Source organism: Durio zibethinus, chromosome 10 (assembly GCF_047325235.1).
Source record: "Durio zibethinus cultivar Kanyao isolate XHJ-2024 chromosome 10, ASM4732523v1, whole genome shotgun sequence".
NCBI lineage: Eukaryota > Viridiplantae > Streptophyta > Magnoliopsida > Malvales > Malvaceae > Durio > Durio zibethinus.
The window spans coordinates 11116584-11123134 of NC_143171.1; the positions used below are offsets into that span (position 1 = coordinate 11116584).

The following is a 6551-nucleotide window of genomic DNA, read 5'->3' on the forward strand; positions in this document are numbered from 1 at the left end:
CATATAAAAAAATGACTCTATCAAGGAAAAGAGTGAAGAACATCTTTGTAGGTGTCTGGCCTCGTATTACGTAAGTTAGTGATAGTTATACAGAAGTTAGTGATCATGATGTTCAAAGTGATGAAAAAGACGATGAAGTAGATGACCCCAATGAGTATAAGTTGTGAAAAAAAGAAGTATATTTTTTTACTTACCTTATTGAAAATATAATTTATTACGTCATAACCTTGATTTGATGCACATAAAGAAGAATGTTTATGAAAATTTTATCGAGATAATTCTCAATGTGAATAGAAAATCCAAAGATGACTTAAAAAGTCAACTTGACCTAGTTAATATAGGGATTTGCCTAGATCTTCATCCAATGTTGTTTCCTAATGACAAATATCGATTGTCTGTTGCTTGTTTTGGGATTTCTAAAGCCAAAAAAGATGTGTTTTGCAAGGTTTTGAAAAATGTCAAAGTTTCGGACGGCTATGCGTCAAATATATCAAGATGTGTGAATATGAAAGCGAAAACTTTCTTCATTGAAGTCACATGATTATCACATTTTGATGCAAGACTTACTTCTAATTGCTTTACACTTATCAATGTCAAAACAAGTGACTTCTATGGTAATTGAATTGAGTAACATATTTAAATCTCTATGTCAGAAATGTATGAATATAGAAGAGCTTGAAAAGTTCAATATCGAGCTGCGATTACTTCATACCATTTAGAGAATATCTTCTCTCCAAATTTCTTCATTATTATGATGCATTTGGTTATCCACCTTCCATATGAAGCAAAGGTCGGTGGGTCGGTTTATTATCAATGGATGTATCATATTGAAAGGTATTATTTGTTAATAGATTGATTACGTTTTTATTGATTATCAAGCCAATCTACTTAAAATAACATATGACTGATGTTTTATGCTATAGGTTTTTGGAGAGGTTAAAGTCTTATTATTATAACAAACGCTATTCGGAAGGTTCTATTGCTGAAGGATATTTAACAAAAATTTTTATGACATTTTGTTCTCGTTATTTGGAAGATGTTGAAACGAGATTTAATAGACCTTCGAAAAATGTTGGTATGCAACATATAGACTCAACCTATAATTATCTTTTTCAAAGTTTTGGATAACCCATAGGCAAAGCTGAATTGGTGGAGTTAGATGATAAATCTTAGGCACAAGCACATCAATATGTTCTTTTTCATCATGACTCAATTGAATCGTTTCGCATGTAAGTTGTTTAGCAAGGAAATTATTCATTACATTAGGCATAATTTATTTTGTTTTTTTTTTTTAGTGTTAATACTTTATCATGATGCTTTATAGTGAGTATAGAAATAATTTGAGAGATCCTGCATATTATCAAGGATCAAACCCTCGAGAGGTTGAAAGTTGTTCACTGAAAACTTTCATGAATGATTAGGAGCAACTGTAAGCAATGCCATACTTTCCATTATTTTTTATCTACATAGAATGCTTACGGTAAAAATAACATTAATAACATATATATTTATTTATTTCACTTTTATAGGTTTGGAGTGGAAGGCTTGTTAGTGAAGAGGTGAAGTATCTTTTACACGGTCCGAACCAGATTGTGAAACGATACAAAGGTTTCATCATCAATGGATTTAGCTTTCACATAAAATCCCATGAGAGATTTAAAAGTACACAAAATTCAAGAGTTGTTGTGACTTTATCAACTACTAGCTGTGTTAGTGCTAGGGACACAAACCCTTTAGAGAGAAATGTTGACTATTATGGCATGATTAATGACGTCATTGAGTTGGATTATTATGGCAAGTGAAAAGTTGTCTTATTTCGGTATGATTGGGCAGATGTGAATAGTGCAAGGGGTCTTAAGAAAAATCAGTACAAATTTACATTTGTGAATTTTTCTCGATTAATTCATACTGGACAACAACTCATCGATAAACCTTATGTATTTTCATCTCAAGTCAAACAAGTATTTTACTTTGAAGATCCGAAAGAATTAGGTTGGTTTGTTATTCTTCGAAATACACCTAGAGACTTATTTGATATGGGGTTAGATAACAAAGATGATGTTGAACATGAAACTGAATGTTATCCTTTTGCTGAACAAACTTAGATGAGAATATCTCTAGTACCTATGCTCAGTGGGTTCACGAAGGTATCACTGAAGACATTTACGAACCATGATTCCATGCACCTATAATTTGTAATTCGAGTGTTTAAGACATAATGTAGTAAATAATAGTGTCTAAATAATGTCACATTCGCTATTGTATAATTATTATTTTCTAAATCATACCTTATATTTTGATTTAATTAAATCGATATGTTCTTTATATATCATAGGTCTTGATTTCTTAAATTGAAAACGTCTTTATATCTTCTGAACTAACATTTTTTCTATATTCGTCTTTATGATGTAGGTAAGTTGCAATTCGGAGAAGTAGGTTGAAAGGAAAACATATCAAAGATATTAGTTCAGAGCCGTCTGCGGCACCTATAGATATTAGCTATGGACTGAATCTTTTGAAGGCAAATGAATGTCCTGTTGGATATAACTCCGTCACTTCTAACCTTTCAACTGATATTGGATCTGGCAATACGGGAGGTTGAGGTTTAGATAGTACCCCATCAATTGATTATGCTTTGAATTTTAATGCAGGTATGATATACTCTAATTTTAAAATTTGAGTATAATGATAAAAGTATTGTGATTTTACAAATATATTTTATATTTGTTACAGTTGATAACAATCGTTAACAGAGGACCAGAGGCTGGACAACTTTGAAGAAATTGTTTGCACTATCGCTTAACGAGCGTATTGTAGTGTCTGCAAACTCTTATAGGTAACCAATTGGTGAAGAGGCTCAACTATTGGTTGGACTTCTAGGCATGCTAGCCTGTAATGGAATGAAATTACCTATTCATTATGAAACAAGGCATAATATTCCATAAGAAGTTAAGGTCGATGCGTTAAACTTTATTGAGGTATTAGTATAATTAATTAGATATATTCAAAATTTTTATTTTACATTTTGTTTACTTATTCAAACTTTTCTTATTGTATTATTACAGTCAAGATTTGTACTTAAAATATCAACTTCATTTGTGCTTAAGTCATTATGAAAGAAATGAAAAGATTATAAGCATAGTTTGAAGAATAAATATTTCGATTGAAATACTACTGTAGAGGTAATGATGCAAAATCTACCCCATAATATGATTAAGTGGCAATATGAACAACTAGTTAGATTTTGGTTCTCAAGAAAAGGAAAGGTGCTAGTTTATAACTTTGTATAATAGAATTAAATGATGAAAGTGTTTGATGGTTTCAGTTGGTAATATTTGTATTTCTATCATATACGCAATTATTTTTTATGATAGGAAAGAGAACAGATTGGGATTGGTAGTAGAAAGCAACAGAAATATAGCCACACAAATGGATCAAAAAGTTTTGCAAGAAAGCAAAAAGAAATCGTAAGTTTATGATAATTAACTTATTCCAATGAATGAACTTTTTTTGCCGTTAAAAGGTAAATATGAAAATTAACATTTATTATTCTGTTTTAATAGATTTGATTGTTTCAATACATGATATTAAATTTATTGAAAGTTTAAACTTAGCTACACAGATGATATGTATGAAAAGTTACTATTTACGTATATTTATGCCTTTATTATCTAGTTATTGTTATTGTTGTATTTTAACACTTTTGATAACTTCAATACTGGATATTAAGCTTGTCCGATTGATTAAACTTGGTTTCTATGGTTGATATGGGAGAAAAAGTTGTCAGTTATGTCTGTTTGGGAATATTTTTACATATAAAAGGCAAATATACAAATAAATTTTGAATGCCTTTCAACATATTGAATGACTTCAATCCTTCATATTAAACTGGGAGATAATAATTGAATTTGGTTTCCATGATCGATAAGTGTGAAAGCTCAAAATACTTTTATTCTTTGCATATATTTAAAACTATTGTGTTGTTATAGGGCCAAAATATAAATAAAAGAGATTAAAGTTATTCGAAATTTTAATACTTGATTGACAGGATTGATATGCATAAATAAGTTGCGGTTGATATGTATCCTATCAAATAACATATGTTTTTGTATAAGAAAATGAGATGGGTGGTACAATTAGACGTGTGAAACTTTTTTGCATAACACACAAAAAAAATGGATCCTACATGAATGTCGAAACACAAGAAATTATGATAATTTATATCATATTTTAACATAAAGTAAATATTAACTCTTTTTAACATATAATCAATTAATCATTAAACTTGATAGTTGTAAATGACAAATTCATAGGAGAAAGAGAAAGAGAAAATGGCTACTAAGATTGAAATAGCATCTGATGGTTCTCTCAGCATGCAAGAAATGAAAAATTGGATATTCATAGAAGTTGCTAAAAAAGAAAGACATGGACGGGTCCGAGGCCTTGGATTGGGTCTAACACTATCTACCTACTATGGACATAACTCTCTGTAATTTACACTTTCAGCAAGTCTGTCTTCGCGAGACATTTCAATATTGAAAGGGAAGTTACAAACTATACAACAACATTTTCAGCAAATGGAAGCAGAAAGAGAATAGAAGCATGCCAAAATTGAAGAAGAACGTGCTAGAATGGAGCTAGAGCGTGCAAAATTTCAACAGTTGCAAGATCAATTTGATCATCTTATGAATTTTGTGCAACAACAATTTTTAGGAAATGATCTTGGTGCTCCATTAACTTAGGTATTATATTTAGTAAATATTAAAATTTTTAAATAAAAAATAAGTATACAATGAAGTGTTAAAAATTATATGGTATTATTCAGTAGGTTGTTGAGCACGCTAAAAACCAAAACCCCTGTAGTGAAGCTCGATCGTCAAATTTTTAGTTTTTTACTTTAAATTTATGTTTTAACTTTTATTTTATGGTACTTATTTGTATATATTAGTGTGGACACCCAACTTCGCTTAGTTTATTATAATAATTTTTAGAATTCATGTTTGATTGAATTAAAATTAATAAGTTCCATTTTCTAAAAAATCATTATTAACTTCAATCACCAAGGAAATTTTTACAATAATTTTTTGGGTGAAAATGAGAGTAGCAAATGGGACCATGTTCAAAACCAAGCATATCCTCATTTTCTTTTAAAGCTAGTATATCCCTTGAATGCAAAATGGAGATTAACCTAAAAATTAAAATTATATAGTATCTAAAACATGCTTGGTTTCCTATTTCTCTTCTAGAAGAAGTGTCGTGTAAGAAAGAAGTGATGACAATTCCTCTTGTTCTACTAAACCAAAACCTTGCCATCACCAAATTTGTCAAGCAAAAAAATACACCTTCAAAGTTCAAACCAATAACAATGCATATTTCAAACTAACAGAATTGTAAGAACAGTTATGTTATTGATTAGGATATAAGAAAACTTTGAGTACACGGTTAAAAGTTTCAATACCTTAAGTTCCTTTTGAAAGTAATAATGGTCATTGAAAGAATAAACAATATGTCTTTGAATAGTGTCCTTATCTCTATCAATAGACTTCTTCATAAATAAAAAAAAGAGACAATTAGTTGGATTCAAGCATAAGAGCCATGAGTTTATAAATGACACTTGATATCAAAAAACAAACTACAATTTAGGAACACATTATACTTTCCAAACATGAGTATTTTTAACAAATAACTTATTTAAAAGAAAAAAATCAGCCCTAAAGAATTCCATAATTTGAATTCAATAACTAAAGAAACTGTAAACTGCAGTATAATTATAGCTCCAACCAATATATACACAAAGTATTCTCCATTAAAAGATGTGATTGTTTAAAGCCACTTTACATCCAATTTTATTGACCAAAAATAATAATTGAACATAGAAACCCAAAAATGTGATTGTCTGAAGCCACTTTATATCCAGTTTTATTGGCCAGAAAGTAAATTTCAAAAAATGTTTCTACATTACATTTCAACAAATGTGAAATATGAAGAAAAAGATGCATTTTACTTTCCAACTAAGTGACATTAGAAACAATACCGTAGATCTTATGAAAGTTTATCACCAACTAAAATTAAAGCTGCTTGCAAAACCTTTAAACTAAGTTCTAGAATTAGCCACCATAGCATGAAAAGTAAAAGTAGATCACTAAGAGCAGTTCTCATGTTTTCTTAAATTGTTTTTGCTAGCATAGAAATATAAAATGAATGTTTTGTAATCTTATTATTATTATTCAAAGATAGATGAATGTATAAATGACATAAAAGGCATTGTGGAAAGGAATCAATCTAGGTGTCAAAGCTTCATAACTTTCATTTTAGGAATTCATCCACCTTTTCACATTGCATGTATTACTTTTCAAATTTTGTTTCCTCTTCAATTTTTTATTAACACAACAATTCATCTTTTAGGAGCTAAGAATTTGAAATTATATAGATATATTCAGTTTTTAGGCAGTTTATAAATTTAAAAAAGAATTTGACATAATAAATCATAGCAAAAGCCTTGAGCAAGTAGCAAATTAAGTACATTTATTCTTCCTTCCATAAGTGGCCAA

The 6551-nt window shown here is 29.4% G+C and overlaps 1 pseudogene; it reads left to right on the plus strand.

The window, feature by feature from the left end:
* Positions 1 to 554: 554 nt before the first annotated feature.
* Positions 555 to 2602, plus strand: LOC149516418 (uncharacterized; annotated as a pseudogene).
* The last annotated feature ends 3949 nt before the right edge of the window (positions 2603 to 6551 follow it).